The sequence below is a fragment of the Canis lupus genome, chromosome 20 (assembly GCF_048164855.1).
Source record: "Canis lupus baileyi chromosome 20, mCanLup2.hap1, whole genome shotgun sequence".
Taxonomy (NCBI): Eukaryota; Metazoa; Chordata; class Mammalia; order Carnivora; family Canidae; genus Canis; species Canis lupus.
Window position 1 is genome coordinate 55,457,487 of NC_132857.1, and position 17,785 is coordinate 55,475,271.

The following is a 17,785-nucleotide window of genomic DNA, read 5'->3' on the forward strand; positions in this document are numbered from 1 at the left end:
AAAAAAAAAAATCAATAAAATAAGAAAAAAGAACCCTTAAAAGTTGAAAAACACAGGAAACCTAGTAGGGGCAACATCCAAATGATCGTTAAAATGATTATTCCATTAAAAGGTAACTTTGAAGACACACTGACTTGAAGTAGGGCTATTGGGATTACTTTGAAAATCACCAAGAAAAACTAGATTCAATATGTAGAAAGAGTGGGTGATTGTCCTCTTCGCTCTGCGATTGAACAGCTTCCAGTTTTGTGCATATATGGGCATTTTTCCTCGATTAGATTTTTAGCTCTTTTGGAAGAATGGCTGTGTCTTACTAACTCTTTGATTAAGATAAATAGCAAGTACTTGGAAAATACTCAATTAATTTGAACTGAATGAAAATGCCCATTGACTGGCTGAATAACAAATGAAGGAAGACATTGTTGTTCTTATTAGAATACAGGTCCTTGGAAGAAAGCTAGAATGAATCCAAAGAAACCACATGTCCCTGATTATTCTATCCCTCCTTCTTAAATGACCCATTGTTCTGGGTGTTTTCCAAGTGTGGCCCAAGGACTGATGTATTAGGATTGTCTGGGGATACTCGTTAAAAACGAAGAATCCTACATCCCACTGTCCCAGACCCACTGAGTCAGAATCTGAGAGGTAGAGGTACTTACGATTTTCTAAAACCGAGGTATGATTTTCAAACAATCAAATGCTTATCTTTTAAGCACACTGTTCAATGGGATTGGACAAATAAATCCTCCCCCAGCCAAGAGTTCTATTACCCCAGAAAGTTTCCTTAAGTCCCTTTCCAGTTAATCACTCTACCTCTCCCAGAAGCAATCACTATTCCCATTCCAATGTACTCAAGAGAGCACTACACATACTCGTTTGAGTCTGGCTTCTTCACTCAACATATTTTTGAGATTCACCCATGTTGCTACATGCATCAGGAGTTAGTTCCTTTTCATTGCTAAGTCATAGTCCATTGCAGGGATGTGTTATAATTTGTTTATACATTTACCTGGACATTTGAGTTGAGTATCAATCCCCACGCTGTGTAACAAAATACTACAAACGTGGCAGTTAAAAACAACACACGATGATCATCTGGCAATTCCCGTGGTTCAGGAGTCCTGTCACGGCTTACTCAACTGGGCCCTGTGCTCCGTCTCACAAAACAGTCTCACAAAACCACAACTATGGTATCAGCCAAACTTCATGAGTCTTTGGAGATTCTTACAGAGTTGTAGGACTGAGGGTGTTGGCTTCTTTTTGGCACCTTGTCACCTTTGCCATGTTAGAAGCAAGTCACAAATTTCACCCAGACTCAAGGAAAAGGGATTAATACAGGGCTGTGGATTTTTGAGGCCATTTAGGGTATGTCTACTGAAGTTGTTTCTAGTTTTTAGCTATTATGAATATTAGTGCACACGTTTTTATGTGAACATACACTTTTCTTTTAAGATTTTATTTATTTATTCCTGAGAGACACAGAGAAAGGCAGAGACACAGGCAGGGGGAGAAGCAGGCTCCGTGCAGGGAGCCTGATACGGGGCTCGATCCCAGGACCCCGGGATGATGGCCTGAGCGGACACAGAAGGCAGGCTCAACCGCTGAGCCACCTAGGCACCCCTGAACATGTGCTTTTACCTACCTTGGGCAAATATCTAGGAGGGGAATTGCTGGATTGCGGTGCAGGCAGATACTTAACCTTGTAAGAAAATGCCAAACTGGTTGTAGTTTTACCCTCCCATCAGCAATGTAATGAGAGCTCCAGCTGCTCCCCCCTTTTTTCTACCAATATTTGCTGTTGTCTGTGTTTGTCATTTGAGCCACTTTCTACTGGTTGTCAAATCTGCATTTTCAGTAAGCTGTGTGGGTGATTCTTGCACCTTTTCAACCACTGCTCTAGATGTGAGTCACTGAGCACCCACCTACGACTACTCATTACAGGTCCCTCGGAGGTCAGTCCCCCAAGCTGGCTGGCCAACTGGGTCACAGGCGCCTTTGTTGAAAACGGATTCCCAGTCCTACTCTGAGCCTCCTGACTCAGCAGCTCTAGGAGTAGAATTTGGGAATCGGAGTTTCCAAAGACCTTCTAAATGATGCTTTGACCTGCTGGGGTGGGAAACCACTTCCTCCACTGCTTCCACCCCTCAAAGTGTCTTTGGTGTGCGACTCGCACAGAGAGAACTCTTTGAAGTGAATCTCTGGGCTCTGAGATGGCACCGGGGCACTCTCTGCTCCATTACTCACCTCCGTGAGCACATTCATGTTCTTATTGGCTTGCTGGGTATGTTCTTATGTTAATGACACGGCTGCGGGGAAGAAAAGAACTTGGGGAATTATATAGCTCAAATATTTGGCTTTACTAACAAGACATTTTTCTGGGGCACCTGAGTGGCTCAGTCAATTAAGTGTCTGCCTTCTCTCCCAGCTCAGAAAATATGCTGAGAAGGAATCCATCTCTCTCAAATTTCCCTTCCAAGTGCCCCCATGTCCCCATCTCCCTCCCACGATGGCCCAGCATCCCCTGCCGGGCCATACACACCCCATCCTGTTGGCTTTATTGCCCCTCTGGAGGGCCTGGCTGACACACGAAACCAAGCAAGGCCCTTGGCCCCCACACATGTCTTCCATCCTTGCAGGAGGTGCTCACTTCCCAACGAAGGCCTCCCGCGGGCCTGCGGACAGTGAAGGTACACACAGGACCCAGGAGCAAGAGGTGAGTTACTACTGGTCCTTTGGGCACACGTATCTCAATGAAAAGTGAGACTGAGCCGGCAACCAGCCCTATCCTTGGAAAGTGATTTCCGGGCCGCGTGTTTGCATCTTTCTTTCTTTCTTTCTTTCTTTCTTTCTTTCTTTCTTTCTTTCTTTCTTTCTTTCTTTCTTTCCTTTAATTTATTAAAAAATTTTTTTGTTTACATCTTTATTTTTTTTTAAGATTTTATTTATTTACTCATAGAGACACAGAGAGAGAATGAGAGGCTGAGACACAGGCAGAGGGAGAAGCAGGCTCCATCCAGAGAGCCAGATGTGGGACTCGATCCAGAGTCTCCAGGATCACGACCTGGGCCACAGGTGGGACTAAACCGCTGCACCACCAGGGCTGCCCTTGTTTACATCTTTAATAAAAATGTTCTGTGTGGTCTGGTACCGGTTCAAGCTGTCAGCTGCCCCCAGGAGGAGAGCTCATGAGACACAAGGCCTGCATTCATGCATCCGGGCACTGAGTATTTTGAAGTACTTCCGGTGGACTAGGCACTCTGCAAAGTGTGGCTGCTGTGAGTTCGTGGTCTCATGGAGATGCCCACGAGCACCTGTCCTACAGGGGAGTCCAGGGGCTTGGAAACAGGTAGGAGGAGCCCTGCTCCCAGGCAAGGCGGCTCCAGCGAGGCCACAGGTTCAAGCTCTGTAGGATTGGCCTACACCTGTGGGGGAAGAGTGGCGTGAAGGCCCCCTTGCAGGAGGCCCTGGGTGAGCAGGATGTGGGAAGATCCAGAGGAATGGTGCGCTGGAGCCTGCTTCCACCTACTGGAAGAGAGGACCGTGTGCCTCCCTTCCCAATTCCACATTCAGTGACGTCATGTTGATGGTCTGAAAGTGGTCGTGGTGGGAATGTTTACACCACAGGAAGTGGCACACACTGCTCACCAGGGCGTCTTGCCCTTAAGGAGTTGATAAACATGTGCCAGTTGATAAACATGTGCCAACACACCACTGCCCAGAGGTCATCAAGGACCTGGTGGTCTAGGGGAAACTACCAGAAGGCCAGCATGTCAGCTGTTATTAATGAGTGGTTAGTTGTAACAGGTGTGGCTGAGTGGGTCATGAGGAATTCAGTCATGAAATGCCTCAACACGACACAAAGGAGTCTGGGGGTGATACTGTCTTGCCAAGATATTTGAGTGGACATCTAGTGTTTATACTCGCCCAGCATCCATTTCTCTTTCTTCTGGTAAAAGCAGCCCATGATCTAATTGGGGGCAACAGGCTAGTTGATAGCCTAGGTCATAACAGCCCTTGGTAACCAAGGGAGGAAGCTCTGATCTTCCAAGTGCTGCCCCCCTGTAATCTCACGGTTGCCTTTTATTAGTCGGGTGGGGAGTTTCAAATCGAAGGTCTTGCAGGTTCAACAACGGAAGTGTTTATCAAAATGTGGTCCTTGCGCCCGTCACGTCAGAACCACTGAGTGGTTGTTCACAATGACAAATCCTGGGCTCAACCTCAGACATACTCAATTAGAATATCTGCAAAGAATTTGCATTTTTAACAAGAAACAAGTGATTCTCATGTACACTAAAGCTGGAGACCTAAAGCCTACATGGTATTTTTCCTCTTCTACACTCCATTTATTTATTCATTGATTTAACCAATATTTATTTGTGTCCGCCACTATCCCAGGTGCTGGGAAGAAAGAGGTAAACAAGGTCAGGTAGGTGCTTGCCTCGAGGAATTTACCGCCTGGGGGCAGGGGAAAGAGAGGCAATGCATTATTAAATATATATATATATAAATAATTTCAGATGATAAGAAATAAGGAGGAAATACAGTGATAGGGCGTTGGGGTGCGAGTGGCTTATCGGTTCCTTTAGCGGATGGTCAAGAAAGGCTCCATGAGGAGGCAACATTTTAACTGAGGTCCACGTGCTACGGTATTTTTTCCCCTCAGAATTCTTGAGGACACGACACAGAGACACGTAGGAACTTTAGTCCTGTCAGAGAGATCACATGAAGGAATTCCTCAGTGTAAGGACGCGTCAGCTGCCTGCTCACACATCACACCAGACACGCCAGCCGCGGTACCCGCCGCCAACAGGACTGGTGCCAATCCCCGAACAGCGTCCCACCGCCGCCTCAGCTACGCCCTCAAGCAGGAGACTGCCCACCCTGCTGGGTTTTGAACCAGGCGCTCCTCAGGTTGCAGCCGGCTGGGCCCGAGGGCGGACCGTCCTCAGGACGGCCAGAAACAGAGCAGAAGACCAACTGGGCCGAACAAGGCCGTCAGCTCGTCTGCCAGACGCTGGACTGAGGGAGCCCTCGGTGACTGAGGCGGGGGCTGACGTGGTGCCTTGAGGGAGACGAGAGGCTGCATCCATCGGTGACCCGAGACGTTCAAGGGACAAGAAAGTGTGCGCGCCATGAGGAAGCAAACACCCTGACAGACCAGAAATAAGGAGGTGGTGGCCCAGACCCCAGCGGGCAGCTGGACGCGCCAACCGCAGGCCGCCTGTCTTCCCGCCACCAGGGCACGTGGCTTTTCCCGGGCTCCCCCAGCAGCAGCAGAAGCGCCGCTCCCGACACACATATGCTGAGGTAACTTGAGTGCGTCTCTGCCACTGAAACTATGTATAGTCTTATTTTGAGTGACGTAATGGTGGCATGACTGAGACTTATTAAGCTCACACGTGTGCGTGCACAGCTCTTTCGGGCCTGCTTCCTGGACGTGAGGGAAGGGAGGTGGCTGCCGCGTCCCCCGCTCAGACATCGCTTCCAGGATTCCACTCACCGCCTCCGAATAACGGCCACGACTCTCGAGTGGCCCCGGCACGCTCTTGCCTGCTTTTCTGCGGAGGGACAGGTGACTTCCGTGGGTCTGGGACAGCTTGAAGAGAGCCGAGTTCGGAGCCCCAGATAACAAGAACACTCTGCAGTTACTCCCCAGCTTCCTGGAGCTGATTTTCTTCTGGTGAACTGTCACCACCGAGCAGTTGTTCCCTAAAAATAGTTTCTGGGAAGGCCTCAGCGTTGGCGACCTCCCTGGAGAGAACCAGCGGGCGTGAGTGGAAAATGCATCTGATGTCGGACCCCATCGCCGGTCCTTTGGACGAATATGAAAAAGAAATGTTCGGGAGCAGCTGGGATATTTAGTTGAATATTTTTTTTCTACAAACCCCCCTTTGAAAGAAACCAGACAGAGATTCCTTTCTCCTCCCTGGGAGTTCGCAGCCCAAGGAGAAAGGAGGACTTCATAAGCGCGCAGCGGCCGGGAGGCCATTCATAGACGTCCTAGCATTCTCTGCCACTTCCCGGGGTTGAAGGCCCCAGTGTGGCTTCTCACTACCGTCATTGTCCCCCGGCACTAGCCGGCAGCTGAGCCCCCTGAAGCTGCGGCCCTGGGGTGCGGACAGGGGTTGCCACCGCGCTCCTTGGCGCCCGGGGAGCAAAAGGCAGAAGCCGGAGCCGTGGCGCTGGGCTGGCGCACTTAGGGCTGTTTTCACAGCGTCCCCCGTCACGCTCCTGTGTCCTGTGCCCCGGCTCCTACAGCAGCCTGGACAAAGCCCTGCCGTGCGGGCACGCGGGGAAGCCACGGACAGACAGAGGCTTCCCGGCCTCCACGTCCAGGCTGCTTCCAGGCACTAGGCCTGGCTCAGCCACCTCTTCGCAGTGTCCCCCTCTCGGCTCCACTGACCCACTGACCTGGCTGCAAGAACCCCCAGTCTTGGGGGGGGGGCGGTCACAAGCAGATTCTGACACCTGGCCAGTACACTTTGGACTAGCTCACTGTTTCCTCTTCTAGAAGGGCCTCATCCTCTTCAGGTTCTTATGTTCTTACATGTATGATGACATGTTCTGTTCAAATCTTGCTTGAAAGGGTAATGGGTACAGCTTCTAGCCCCACCCTCATCTCTCCCACTCCCTTAAAACCATTCATTTATGTGCCGGCTGGGAATGAATTTCCCAGAATTCCTTTCTGATAGGCATTTAAGATGACTCCAGATAAAGTAATTCTAAAAAGATCCAAATGAATATTGTGCCTACAGGAATACCCCGTGAGCAGGATCTCAAGACGAGCAAGTCCTTTTAAGGGCCTCAAAGTGATGTCCACCCATGCTTGATTCAATGATGGTAGCTGAACAAATCAATCTAGGTGGAAGGGGAAGTCCCCAGTCCTCCCCACTCCATCCCTGTCTTCTCCTCACCATAATAGGGTGCCCTCCCACTCTGAGCCCTGTGCTCTTTGAGATTAGAGCCAGGAAGGGCTTTATAAGTAGATACCAACGTTGGGGACTTTGAAGAGACGACGGCTGCTTTTATAATATATTACTCTCCCCACGTTAGGTTCGAATACTCTTGGCTGCAAGTAATGGAAAAATATAATTGTGGTTGACACCATATTGTTATTGTGAGGGACAGGTCCAGGGTTCAATCAGTGGCTCCGCGATGCTGACACAGAAATAGACGCTCTCCACTCTTCCTCTCAGACATCTTCAAGGAGTTGACTTTTTTTCCTGCTTGCCAGTGGCCTTCGAGTCACATGGTATCACATCCCCGTACCAAAGTGAATGGACAAAGGACTCAAGGGCTTTCTTCTAATCAGGGTCTGGTTTTTTTGTTTGTTTGTTTGTTTTTGTTTTTATTTTTTAATCTGAGAAATTAGAATTCAGTTATATGCCCATTGGTAAACCAATCATTGGTGAAGGAGAATCACATTACCATGACTGACTAGAGTGTGATGATCTCAGTCTGGAGCTATAAATTAGCACTGGGCCTACCTTGCCTAAAATCAAGGAATCTCATTCTGTAATGAGGGAAGAGAGGCCAGAGCAAGGAAAGTAGTGGTTGAGGTCAGAGCCAACGGTGTCTACCATGACCACTAACTTTGCTGATGCCTAGGATCCCACTATTTTTTATTGGTGGTTTACCAGACAGAGGTTTTATAACAGTGAAAGAAATTGTTTTCCAGGGATCCCTGGGTGGCGCAGTGGTTTGGCACCTGCCTTTGGCCCAGGGCGCGATCCTGGAGACCCGGGATCGAATCCCACATTGGGCTCCCGGTGCATGGAGCCTGTTTCTCCCTCTGCCTATGTCTCTGCCTCTCTCTCTATCATAAATAAATAAAAATTGAAAGAAATTGTTTTCCATTTTCAAGACATTTATAACAAAAAAATGTTAGTTCATCCTAATTTGTAAAACAATATTGAATAGGAAATTGAAAACCATGAGAAAAAATTATTTATTATGAGCAGTAGTGGTGTGCTTATAAATCCTCAGCCACTGGCTGCGGAGGAACCCTGATTTATAGTTTGCTGATTCCCATGGTATGAGCACTCTTACCATGGTTGGTTTCCAGCTGCCAACGGTTCAGCAACTGGCTAGCAAATTCCCCAAAAATATGATAATGAGCTCCTGTGAGCTCATATAAGTCTCCAGCACATCACCAAATAAATCCACTCTATAGTATTGTGCCAAGCAATTCGCTATACACTTTTATCTGTTTGACACCACCTGTAATATAGTCCTTACATCTTGGGAAGTCGATATTATCATCACATTTCACAGATGGGAAGCTTGGCTTCAAGGAGGTTGAGTCTTTTCCCAATTCTTCTGACTATAGGTACCAACAGGAGGCCCATGGGAGCTGAGGGCTGACAAAGCTCCAAATGCTGGCAATTTTACCCTGGTACAATAAGTACTTATTAGTAGAATTGTGTGCACTGTCAACTCTTAATGCCCTTGGAGTAGTAAAGACGAAGGCAAAGTGAAAGTCACCGGAAGCCTTTATTCTTGTTTTGAAGAAAAGAAAAAAGAAAAGAAAAATGTAACGATCTCATCAGAAACATCCAAAACAGACCGCCTTCTGTTCTCATTGTGAATGTTCTACATTTGAGAGAAAGGTTAGGTCCTTTTTGTTTTTCATGACATCAAAAAGAAATTTTTTTCTAAAGGAGCTTACATTGGCATTCATTTCTACCTTGAGCTTTACGGTGAAGAACAGCCTTGTGGCTCGAATATATGGGCAGCTCTTATAATCTGTGTATTTCCTTGTTAGAGAAAAACTCCCCAGCCTTGCTGAGAGCTGGGACACTCACTTTTCCCTTTGCCGACGTCACTTGGTCGTTGTGAGGTGCGAGTGTGGGAGGGGGAAACATGAAAATGCTCCGTAACGATAAAGTGCTTTTGAAAATGGGGGGCACCACTGCTTTTGTTTCAACCATACCCTTGGCTCAAGTTGGGTTTTCTCCAGTCAATGAGCCTTCCCTCATGAGAAGAAAATTGTTCTGGCTCCCTACCTCCTCCCCCTTCCCCCTCACCCCTTCCCCCGATGGTTCTTATTTCACAATCTTTTCCCTCCTGCTTATTGACACAGCAGGTTGGAAACTCCTCTTGATTCCAATTCATCAAGTCAGGGATCCCGGCAGGGTCCAGGCCTCCACTTGAGGGGCAGGGATACGGAGCTGCTGTGGTCACATTTCTGGGATGTCCCTGCCACGTCTGTCCCCGTGCTCTATCTCCACGGACTCGAGGTAAGACCTCCTGGTCGCTGGTCAGCAGCCTCCTCCAGCCTGTCGCTGGCCCCCTGGCCTGGAGCCAGTGTGAAGTGTTGGCGCAAGGTCATCTCCAGGGAGGCCATGGGTTCTGCCCAGAACTCTGCACCGTTCAGAGCCAGGAAGATGCCAAAAGGACAGAAAGTCTTGTCTTCCCTGTTCCCTCCCCTTCTGTCTCCCATTCATCCAGATTCCACCTGGATTACCGCCTCTGCCCCTATGGCCAGCTGTGCCAACACAGGATCCCAGGTTTTCTTTTCCCCCCAGGTTTTCAGTGTTACACACAAGGGCTTAAGCGTTGGGCTCCTCTATTCATTATCCTTGGTCGTGAACACAACTCATTCGTTCCACTCACGACTCTACAGCTGCAACATTCTTTTTATTTATTTATTCACGAGAGACACACAGAGAGAGAGGCCGAGACACAGGCAGAGGGAGAAGCAGGCTCCATGCAGGGAGCCCGACGTGGGACTCGCTCACAGGACCCCCCCCCCCTCATCACAACCTGAGTCAAAGGCAGATGCCCCACCGCAGAGCCCCCCAGGCGTCCCTACAGCTGCAACATTCTTTACAGGAACAATTAAGCTCTTCATTTAAAAAGTAAAGCCCACTCCCCCAAACAAATAATAATTGTCTTACAAATCGACCTCTCCCATTTGTCATAGGCTTTTATTAATTAGCCACTAAGCATCCTGGAGAGAGAGGATCGAGCACAGGTGAGAACTCCAATCAGACTGATAGGAAGCAACCGAATTGGCGCTACAAGCAAATTCTGGCTACAAAATAAGACATCTCCCCAAACTCCTGTTCCTTTTCCCTCAAAGGCAAACCCATATTTTTGTGTGCTCTGAGAATTAGGAATCAGAAGAAGCCAGCGAGACAGAGTGACCACTGAGATTGTTCTCGAAGCACCTTCCACACAAAGAAAAGCAGATTTAGAATCAGCACCACCCTAACGCATTTGTATCCAAGCACATCGTAACAAAAATTGCTTATCTTGTCTATAACTGAGTCTCTCCCTTCCCATTTATTTTTCCTCTTGTGATTTTGGAGCCATTTTCCAGCTCTAGGCTGACACTGTGCTACAGGTGTGCTGTGTGGTCACATGATAGTGGAAGATAATGCGACAATTCTGCAGAAGGTTTTGGAAGGTTTTATAGCAGATAGACTGATACAGCCCTCCTCAAAGAGTGCTCTGTAGACTCCTAGAGTGCACGAGCCCCTTTGGGGGGATTAGCAAGGTCAAGGTCAAAGCTATTTTCATTATAATACTAAGATGTCATTTGCCTTTGCTGCCATGTCGACATCTGCACTGACGACGTGAAAGCAGTGACAGTCAAACTTGCTGTTGTCTTTGCACAAATCAAGATAGTGGCACCAGGCAGGAAAAAAGAAAAGAAAGGAAGAGAAAAGAAAAAGGAGATTCACAGTCAAAGAAAAAAGGTAGTTTCAGTTAAGAATTTCCTTGGTGGGGCCGTAAAAATTATTAATTTCATTTCATATTGATTCTTGAGTTCATGCCTTTTTAATATTCCATGTGATACAATGGGAAGTATGCATAAAGCACTTCTCTGTGCCGAAGTTCACTGTAGCTCAAAGGAAAGTGCTTGTGTGAGGATTTGAATTGCGCGTTGAGCTACCACTCTTACATGGTTATTTTGCAGAACTTTTCTTGAAAATGAACAAAGCGGGCCCGTCAGTATAGAGGAAAACAACTGACAATATCATTGTCAATAATAAAACTCAAGCCTTCAAACAAAAATTACTAATATAGAAGCGCCTGAGTGGCTCAGATGGTTAAGTGCCTGCCTCTGTCTCACAGGTCATGGTCCCCAGGTCCTGGGCTCCCTGCAGGGAGCCTGCTTCTCCCTCGGCCTGTGTCTCTGCTTCTTTCTCTGTGTCTCTCATGAATAAATGAATAAAATCTTTAAAAAAAGAAACCATTTAATTTGATATTACAAAATCATGCATGAGTCCAAAATATAAGATAGGGGAACGCACCAAGGAACAAAAATTTCATTGACATAGTTTCATATTTCACACTGAATTGATCTTTGAGAAACTACCGATTATTGGAGCATCTGAGTGGCTCAGTTGTAAAGCATCTGACTTCAGCTCAGGTCATGATCTTGGGGTCCTGGAAGGGAGCCCCACATCAGGCTCCCCACTCAGTAGGGAGTCTGTTTCTCTCCTCCCTCTCCCTCTGCCCCTTCCCCCACTCATACTCTCTCTCTCTCTCTCAATAAATAAATACAATCTTTAAAAAGAGAGAAAGAAACTACCAATTGTTGAGTTTGGGAACAGTATGAAAAAATATCCACAATTATCTGAAAAAGCTACTAATACACTTCTCCCTTTTCCAACCAGATATCTGGGTGATGGATTTTTTCATATGCTTCAACCAAAATAACATATCAAAAGAAATATTTTTAAATGATGTAATAAATTAATGTCTCCATCTTAATTTTCAGTATGATAAGTATTGATGGATATATAACCCTCATTACCAAAGCTCTTTCTTTTCTTTTCTTTTCTTTTCTTTTCTTTTCTTTCCTTTTCTTTTCTTTTCTTTTCTTTTCTTTCTTTCTTTCTTTTCTTTCTTTCTTTCTTTCTTTCTTTCTTTCTTTCTTTCTTTCTTTCTTCTTTCTTTCTTCTTTTTTTCTTCCTTTTCTTCCTTCATGAGAGAGGCAGAGACATAGGCAGAGGGAGAAGCAGGCTCCCTGCAGGGAGCCCAAAGGACTCAATCCCTGGACGTGGGATCACGCCCTGAGCGGAAGAAAGGCAGATGCTCAACCACTGAGCCACCCAGGCATCCCTACAAAAGCTCTTTAGATGCAACGCTTGGGTGGTCCGGGATCGAGTCCCACATCCGGCTCCCCGCAGGGAGCCTGCTTCTCCCTCTGCCTGTGTCTCTCTGCTTTTCTGTGTCTCTCATGAATAAATACATAAAATCTTTAAAAAAAAAAAAAAGCTCTTTAGAGATCCTCAATACTTTTTAAAAATATAAAAGTCTCTTAAGTCCAACTAGTTTGAGGATGCTTGAACTAAACTAGCATGTTGGAAATCGGATTAGAAAGCAATAAAGGTAATCTTCAACAGATGTGCTAGAATTTATGCAGCCAATTGAGTTGTTGCCTGCAGATTGCACACTGGTTGGGACCACTGTCGTTGGGCAACTGTTAGAAGCCCTTCCGCAGCTGCTATAGGACATGCACACACACAGTCCTACTACTTTATGATCAAGGCATTTCGAATCAAAATTAGGTTACCTAATTGTGACAAACTTGTTCATTACAAATTTGACCTCAAAAGAATTATCTATTTCTGAAAATAAAATCTACCTTCAAAGGATGAATGTTTGCTTTCTCAGCAGTAAACAAACAGTAAAAAAACATTTGCCATAAGCTCAACAATGCAGGTTACAGATGGAATTTTGAAAGATTCCAGGGTAAAAAGATTGCCAGAAGGAAGTGTAGTCATTTATTCCCTTATTCAAAAGATATTGACTGCTGTGGGTCACTTGCTGAGCTGAGTTTTGGGGATATGGTGCTGAGCCCACAGACCTAGTCCTAGCTCTTGCACAGCAAGACAACACATAAGGCAAGTAAACATGCAAAGGAACATTTATTGGGATAAATGCACCAAAGGAGAGAAGAAACAGGATGCAAGGGAGACTAAAAGCAAGGGAGACCATCTTTAGACTGGTCGGCAGGGAGGCTTCTCTGAGGAGGAAACATGGCAAGAGAGACCTGAAGGCTGGGAAAGAGCGCATCATGTGCAGAATGAGGGAGGGTGTTCCAGACTGGAAGGCACAGATCTGGGAAGGTCTTGGATCATTCACTTTCTGGAGGGTAAGGAACATTCCAGGCACATGTAGCACAGTCGCTGAGAGCGTAGGATGAGAAGTCTGATTGCCGGGGTTCTGATCCCAGCTCTACTACCAGCTGGCTATCTGACAGAGAATTTACTCAGCCTGTGGGAAAGGAGAGGGCATTTTACAGACATATAATCGACAGACGGCCTTTCTGTGTTATGGTATTTCCATCTATAAAATAGGAAAGCTAGTATGCTCTTGCAGATAGGTTTTTCCTGTGGATTTCATGAGATAATTCATGCTAGGAGCCAGGCTCCTGGGGAAAAAAAATCAATGAGTAGTAGTAATGAAATACTGGTTTGTAGGAATTGAAGTAGTTGGCCGTGGCCAGAATGAAGTATCCCAAGGGCAGCGTCATGGCCTTGGTTTAGTATCAGGCCCCAGGTGATCCTTGTTATAATATAGGACTAGTATGTTTCTAGAGCCAAGCCAGTGTCTAGAATCCCAAGGAAGATTGCAAGAAATATATTGGTGAGAAAAGCAGTGATCGAAACTCTTCCGTCCCATGCCTGCTTAGGGCTACAGCTTACAGAATGGACTCATCAAAGGCACAGACAGGTGGAGGCTGAGGTTATGAACAGGAGTGAGTGCCAAGCAGTGAGCAGGACAGATGGGAGCATGGGCGACAAGCCCAGATCAGGACTCAAAACATGGGGCAGACATAAGCCAAGGCTTGGTCTCAGACGGCAACTAGAATCATCCCTAGTAGGCTTCGTTAGCCTGAAAGGGGAGCAAAGAAGATCACAGTTATTAAACATCTGTGCCTGTTAGTATACTGAGCTAGGCTCCACTTTGTTCATCCATGAACTTTTCATATTGCCTTTGATGAAAATGCTCTCTCCTCCTGGAAAATGTGGGTGAGGGCTGGGGAGCGCTCACCTAGGCATCATGTTGAGGCTGGCATCTCTGAGTTCCCATGCTCTTTGTATTTTCCTTCTGGCTCTAGGGCCCTTGTCCAGATGGCCATCTGTTCTTTGCTTCTGCAGCCTACAGAAGGCTGGGATGACTTGGGGTCTTTATCTGAACAGTTTCATATTCAAATAAAAAATTAGGAAGTGATTTAAATCTTTACTTAAGTCTCTCAGAAAATTTCAAAAGGAGAGATCTAATATTGTTTGACACACCAGCAAACATCCTAACATTCCTTTTTATCTACCTATTGCACTAAGGTCCCTCCCCATCCCGACAGCTGCTTCTCTCCCCATCCCCAACAACCTTCCTCAAAGGGCCATGATGGCTCTTCTCACTTAGGCCACTTCTACTTCCCTCATAGGGAAAGGAAAGAAGGCCCCATTATGTGGTCCTACTGTACTCCTCAAGGAACGAGGCACAGGTAGATTAAGTTTTATCCAATCTCTTTCACACAGCCATGTCCAAGAGTGTAATGGGGGCTTGGAAGCTAGGCTTAACATAGTTTTTAATCTGAGCCAGTACAATGACTGAAAATGATCAAGTCATGTAGGATTTCTCAACGCTGTATCTACTTTCAAGTGTGTATATATTCCATTTCCCAGCAACAAGTATGTCACAAAATCAATGCAATTTTCAAATCATTGGTACAAAGTCTGAAATAATGTTATCATCCACCTTTTGGGAATGGTGTGTAATGATACACTGTGCTGCATATTTTCTGCTGCCCCTCATGTTCTCTTTGCACCCTTCTCCTCCCAGTCCTGGGACCAAGGAGGCTCACCTTTGTGGACTGAATCAGCAGATGACCTTGCCTACCAGATTGCTATCCATGAGGAATGATAGCAGTTGAGAGAGAGAGAGAGAAAGAGAGAGGGTGACAGAGAGGGAGGAGAAGCAGAAAGAGAGAGAAAAGAAAAAGAGAGCAAGATTAGGTGGCGATTCATTCTCTGCGCTCCCTCCCTGCCTGGTCCACTGCAAGCTGGCTGCATCCTCTTCTGTGACCGTAGTTCATTGCAGATGGCTTGCTTTCTTTCTTTCTTTCTTTCTTTCTTTCTTTCTTTCTTTCTTTCTTAGATTGATTCATTTATTTTAGAGAAAGAGAGTATAAGCAGGGATTCATTTATTTTAGAGAAAGAGAGTATAAGCAGGCAGAGAGAGAGGGAGGGAAATCCTCAAGCCGACTCCCCGCTGAGCGTGGGCTCCATGCAGGGCTGGACGCAGGACTCAATCCCAGGACCCTGAGACTATGACCTGAGCCGAAACCAGGAGTCAGATGCTTAACCAACTGAGCCACTCAGGCGCTCTGCAGATGACTCTATACCGCTCTCTCTCTTTCTCTTCCTGTAACCACTCTTCCCTCCTATCCCTTCCTATTCCCTTCCCTTCCTTCCTTCCACTCGTTCAGGCCTAAAGGTGACGAGAGTGACTCACTCTTAGACCCAGATGTGGGCGCTCTGCAGATGACTCTATACCGCTCTCTCTCTTTCTCTTCCTGTAACCACTCTTCCCTCCTATCCCTCCTATTCCCTTCCCTTCCTTCCTTCCACTCGTTCAGGCCTAAAGGTGACGAGAGTGACTCACTCTTAGACCCAGATGTGGCACTGTCCTCTGGTTTCCCAATACAGCCTGTAAACAGTTCCTTTATCAAGTCCATCTTCTTCCTGTCAAGACCCTGCCTCGAACACCCTGGTAATAAACAAACAACAAACAAGTCAAAGGAAAAAGTTTAGATCAGAAAAAGAAGAGAACAGTTTAAGACCCCTTATTTAGAAAAGGTGCTGACAACAGATAGATAAGAGGGTATGGTTTGGTTCTTACCGTGCTTACATCTTCATGGAGAATGGCCTGTTATTCATTCGTTAAAGGAAAGGAAAAAGGGTTTACTTCGTTTTGCATTCAGCCGTGGATCCAGAATGTATCAGAAGCTGGGAGTGATGATCCCACTCATGGTCCCCTAGCTTCTCCCTGCCCTCGGTTCCCATAAGGGCTAATGGCTGCTGTTGTTGCTGTTCATGCAGCTGGAGTCCTGCCATCTGAACGTGGGATTATAAAGTCCTTCCTAGAGTCCATTACGTGAGCCTCAGCTCCTTCTGGCCGTTAGCTCCATGGCACAATTCTTGTAAATGAGTCCACACTCGTCCATGCCCATCCCTTCAATCCCCCATAGTGTCTCAGCAGAGACTCTCCTGCCCCATAATTTCATAACTGTTCTCCACTGTCTTTCAGTTATACAGAAAGAATATTATTTAAAAGCTTTCATCCACTTGAATTGCATTGTTTCTTAGATATTTCTAGCCAATGCTTCACACCTATATTTCCTCTGAATTTTTAAAAGTTTTGTTATTGAGGGATCCCTGGGTGGCACAGCGGTTTGGCGCCTGCCTTTGGCCCAGGGCGCGATCCTGGAGACCCGGAATCGAATCCCACGTCGGGCTCCCAGTGCATGGAGCCTGCTTCTCCCTCTGCCTGTGTCTCTGCCTCTCTCTCTCTCTGTGACTATCATAAATTTAAAAAAAAAATTAAAAAATTAAAAAAATTTGTTATTGAGGTCAGAGATTATGTGTTCAGTCTCTGCATCCCCATTCTCTCTCTCTCTCTCTTTTTTTAACACATCATTTGTTTATGGAGTGCCTAATATGAACCAGGTTCTGTGCAAAGTACAACAGTGAGCAAAACAGACCCAGTTTCCATTTTCATGGGTCTTATAGCTTCATGGGAAAATAATAAGCAAGCAAGCATATTGATAAATGCACAATTGCAAGTCTTGATATGTACTATGAAGGAATGGTGTACAATGTTTTAATGCGTAATGGGTCATCTGATCCATTCTGAGGGGTCAAGGGAGGCTTTCTAGAGGGGGAAACACATTAGCTAAAATGTGAAGGATGAGTGGGAATCAGTTGTGTCAGTGAGTCTCAAGTAGGGCTCATTTGGTCCCCTAGGGCACATCTGGCAATGTCTGGAGGCATTTTTGGTTATCACAGTTGGGGTAGGGGTACTGCTGGCATCTAGTAGGTAGAAGCAAGGGATATCTGCTCAATATCCCAAGGTGCACCAGAGAACTCTCAAAACAAAGTCTTATCTGGCTCAAACTGCCAATGTTGGGCCAATGTTGAGAAACCTGAAGTAGGTAAATGTTAGCCAGAGAGAAGAATATATACAAAGACCTACCTCACACTTATCTAGGCACAGAGAAGGCATCCAATATTGAAATGAATTTCTAGTTTAAACTGGTTGGGATATCACCTCTTTTATTTTCTGTCTTCTGTTGGGTAAAATTCTCTTTTATAAGGTAGGGGTAAGAATGAATATGACAAAACCATTTTTCTCCAAAGTGTATTTGTAACTGAAAACTTGATTCAGGCAAAAGAGTGAAATTTAGTTGATGGATTCAAAGTTTTTTTTTTTTTTTTTTTTTTTTACTTTAAACCTCCTGGAAATTGAAAATGGCCTCTTCATCATGACTGGTAATATGGCTTCTTAAAAGTGGACATTTGTAGTTGGAGTCTCCATATGGTGACCTGGGTTGGGCTGAAATGGAAATTATGATTTTTAGGAATGAAATAAAATAGAGATTAGAAAAAAGAGTGAAAGGGTGTAAGATTTGTAGAGTACTTTCCAAAGTCAAGGCCCCTGGGTACATTATTCATTCATTTGACAACTATTTATTGGGCTTAACCGGCCCAGATATCTGGACTTGAAAAAATAAGATTGACGCAACAGATGAGCAAACAGTGAT

The 17,785-nt window shown here is 45.9% G+C and overlaps 1 long non-coding RNA gene across 1 annotated transcript; it reads right to left on the reverse strand.

Annotated features, from left to right (window-relative positions):
- Positions 1-12,926: 12,926 nt before the first annotated feature.
- On the reverse strand, positions 12,927-16,148 carry LOC140612140 (uncharacterized). The gene is made up of 4 exons (XR_012013455.1): positions 15,865-16,148; positions 15,628-15,732; positions 14,014-14,154; positions 12,927-13,233 (listed from the first exon to the last, which is right to left on the reverse strand). It is a non-coding gene; the product is annotated as an uncharacterized lncRNA (long non-coding RNA).
- Positions 16,149-17,785: the final 1,637 nt, after the last annotated feature.